Source organism: Etheostoma spectabile, chromosome 9, assembly GCF_008692095.1.
Source record: "Etheostoma spectabile isolate EspeVRDwgs_2016 chromosome 9, UIUC_Espe_1.0, whole genome shotgun sequence".
NCBI classification, from domain to species: domain Eukaryota; kingdom Metazoa; phylum Chordata; class Actinopteri; order Perciformes; family Percidae; genus Etheostoma; species Etheostoma spectabile.
This window is the reverse complement of record NC_045741.1, coordinates 14,403,636-14,407,118: the sequence shown is the minus strand read 5'-3', so window position 1 is coordinate 14,407,118 and position 3,483 is coordinate 14,403,636. Positions and strand designations below refer to the sequence as shown.

The following is a 3,483-nucleotide window of genomic DNA, read 5'->3' as shown; positions in this document are numbered from 1 at the left end:
GATTCGAGGCCTGTAAGCTTTAGAGCAGGGAGGAGTCAGCGAGAAAGAAGAGGAGCTCTGAGAGGTTTCACAAGTGTATGTGTCTGATATAAAATGTTCTCATCGAGTCTGATTTTGTACAGCCTAACAGAGGCCAACTAGACAAAAGACACCTGGAAGCCTCCATTTATGTTAACATCACCATTTTCTTTTATTTCTCTGTCTGTTGATGCAGTTTAACTGTGAATTTGATAACAGCAATGTATTAAGCATGTATCCACTAGCCTAATGTGTCAAAACCCATATACAAAATCTTCGCACTAAAGCTAAACACTTTTTTCACAAGTCAGAGGGTTTAAACACTTGAGCAAAAGCAAGTGAAGATTAGATGTAAGAAGACTTCCTGTTCTTGGTGGCGTAGTTGAAATGAAGCTTCCTGTCACCAAGTGTTAAGGTAAAGGCAGGCGTGTGACTTTGACTTGCTTGACTTGAAACCAGAGGCGAGGTTTAGGGTTCGGGGAACAAGACGAGGAAGCTGCGACCACTGATAAGACAGAAAACGTATGCAGATTAAAATAATGTGTGTTTTACAGACCTTATTTCTCTCTTAGAATTGAGTTTAGCTGCAGTTTTCCGTGTGAATATCTGCTTGTTGGTCCTCATTAGGACTATACTGTATGGTGTGTGGCCGTACACACCCTGACTCCTGGATATGGCAGGTCTCTGTGGTCTCAAGATCCTGCTGCTCTGTGCTGGTATCATCGGTTTGGCCAACTGTAAGTAACTATCATTTTCTTCTTTAGGCCGGAAGTGGAAAGAAATTGTGTTTTATGAAGTTGCTTCCTTGTGTCTTTCATTTGAAAGTTTCCAAGAAGAAAAGAAATCTGAAAATGATACAAAACATGATAGTGATAGCCAACTGTAGGTTACAAGGTCTTTTATTTTAAACCCTTAACTGCTGTTTCTGAAAATGTAGCGTATGATTGATCTTGTTTATGAGAACATGTAAATGCTTTCCATGCCTCAGATAGAGACATGAATCTGTCAGAGCAAACGCTTGACAATTTGCGCCTTTGTTTTTAACTAGAAAACATCACAACACAAAATAAAATAATTTATATTAAAAACTGAGGGCAGAAATGACAAGCTACAGTATATCATGTCTTTGAGCTGAGCCTCCGTTTGTGCTACTTCACGTTTCTTAAACTTTCCAAACCCAAGAACACAAGACATAACAGCGCACACTTGTGATGTGAGAAGTTAAAAAGTGACAAGTTTGTGAGCCCCTTTGGCAAATAAATAAACAGTTATGTTAAATCAAAGACGGTGGTTAATAAGAATACTCTCTTTAAAACATGTTCTTTCATTTGGTACAAAGCTATGGGAATTTTTGCAATTTCTGTTCTGCTTGACATTGTGTGTGTGTTTGCGTGTGTGTGTGTGTGTGTGATTGTGCAAGTGTGTGTATGTGGGTGGGGGGGGGGGGGGGGGGGGGGGGAGGGGGGTGGGGGTGGGGGGGGGGGGGGGGTGGGGGGGGGGGGGGGGTTATATCTGTCAGAGATGAGAGTTTTTTAGGGTGTGTCCCTGCAAGCTCTTCACTTCAACCCTAGAGGCTGTGGGTGTTGTGATACACATCTGAGTGTGTGCGTGTCTGTATGTGAGTGTCTGTATGTGGGGTTGCGTGTGTATGTGTGTGTGAGTGTCTGTGTGTGTGTGAGTGCGTGCATGCATGCATGCATATGTGCGAGTGGTAAGTCAGACTCAACTTACTGCCTCTTGCATCACTCAAAGTTCTGCTACTGTTCAGCACATCAAATAAATTCTGCTATTTTCCGCTAGGATGTCTGTCCACATGAGCGGAAATACTCTATTCATTTCATTCTGCTATTTGTAATGTCAGTCCGGGTCAGTATTTGTCGTTAGTGGAGGTGAGTCATCATGGAAGGTGAGTCATCATGGTACACCCCATCAACATTTCAGTGTTTCTTATACAGTGTATACATATATATATATATATTATATATATATATATATATATATATATATATATATATATAATTACATACATATCATCATTTTTTTAATAATTAAAACACTGAAGAGTAAGTCACAATAGTTTATAATAGCTATGAGGCTATGTTTTAAATTATTTAATCTTAACATAATAGCATACAGCCAGTGGTGGATGGTAACTAAATACAGTTACTCACTTCAGTATCATTCTGATGTATTTTATTTTATGGTTACAGATAATACTTTTACAGTGTTTGGCTTTTAGTTGTAATGAGATGTTTTTACAAAGTGGTATTGATTTAATACTTTAACCCAGTGCAGAAATAATAATTCAGATGCTCCACTTGAGTAAAAGTACACAGAAAGAAAATATTCCACTACAAGTCCTACATTGAAATCCTACTCAAGAAAAAATCAGCTGAATGTCCTTAAAGTATCAAAATCATAGTATGCTGGTTCTGGATAAAAGTGGCAAATCTAAAACTTTGCTCAAATTGTCCTTCTTTGCTACTTTTCTCTTATGTTTCTCAAAGATCACATGGGCACCAAATGAATTTATTTAAATTAACTGGTTGAGAGCAACTGTGACCCATGAAGATGCAAAAGTATCAAGCTTTCTTTAACTGCAGGAGGACAGAGTTGTGTGATTATAATGTTGACCACTTCCCTGTTCCATTCTGAGTTGCCTTCATTTCCTGGCAGAGACAGACACAAGTATGGGCCTTGAGATCTCTTGAAAAATAGGGGAAGTGCAGTGCCGAAATGAAGAAGTGAGGTCAGAACTGTCAAGCATGCTGCACAATTTAAGCAGTGCTGGAGGTGGGCTTGTCAATGCAAAATAGGAGAACAAAGTGAAGGCAGATAAAAGGAAACTGATGGTGAACACTGATGGAGTGAAAACTGATACATGAGAGAGAGATCACTGTTGATTTCTTTACCAAATGTCTGTGAAGTAAAGGGATTCAGAGATAGGTGTGTGGGGGCATTTGAGCTCTGGTTTTCACACTAAACTCTAACTGCTGTCAACTTTGCACTGTTGAATTTCTTCTCCGTGGTCGCCCTGTCTCCCTTCCTCTATTTCACATTATTTCTTTGTCATACCTAGACAAACGCTTGTGACCGTGAACAGGCCGGGGTTAGAGTATCACACTTTTGTTTCACACTCTGCTCTGAAAACACTGAATAAGAAAATACCCAAATGACCAAGGAGGCTTCACTTAAAACTAGTTTTAAAATGACTTCAAAACTTAAGATGTGGCTGAAACAAACTTAGTTATGATCAAATATTTACTCATCAGCTACTTGAAATATTCATAGAGCATGATTGCATCTCTCAAACCTTGAAAACAATTTAGTCACCACAAAGTGTAAAGTGGTAAAATGTCAGAGTGCAGAGAGCAAGCATCTCTGCTCGATCTGATGAAACAAGAGCGCGCCAAACCACATCCTGAGACTCATTGTTGTACTGCCCCCCCCCCCCCCCCCCCCCCC

The 3,483-nt window shown here is 39.8% G+C and overlaps 1 long non-coding RNA gene across 1 annotated transcript in view; it reads left to right on the top strand.

Annotated features, from left to right (window-relative positions):
• Positions 1–264: 264 nt before the first annotated feature.
• The window catches only part of LOC116696277 (uncharacterized), a 4,015-nt gene continuing 796 nt past the window's right edge, over positions 265–3,483 (top strand). Inside the window, exons 1-2 of the long non-coding RNA XR_004333670.1 lie at positions 265–540; positions 646–755. This is a non-coding gene — a long non-coding RNA (uncharacterized LOC116696277). The remainder of the gene's footprint in view (positions 541–645; positions 756–3,483) is intronic.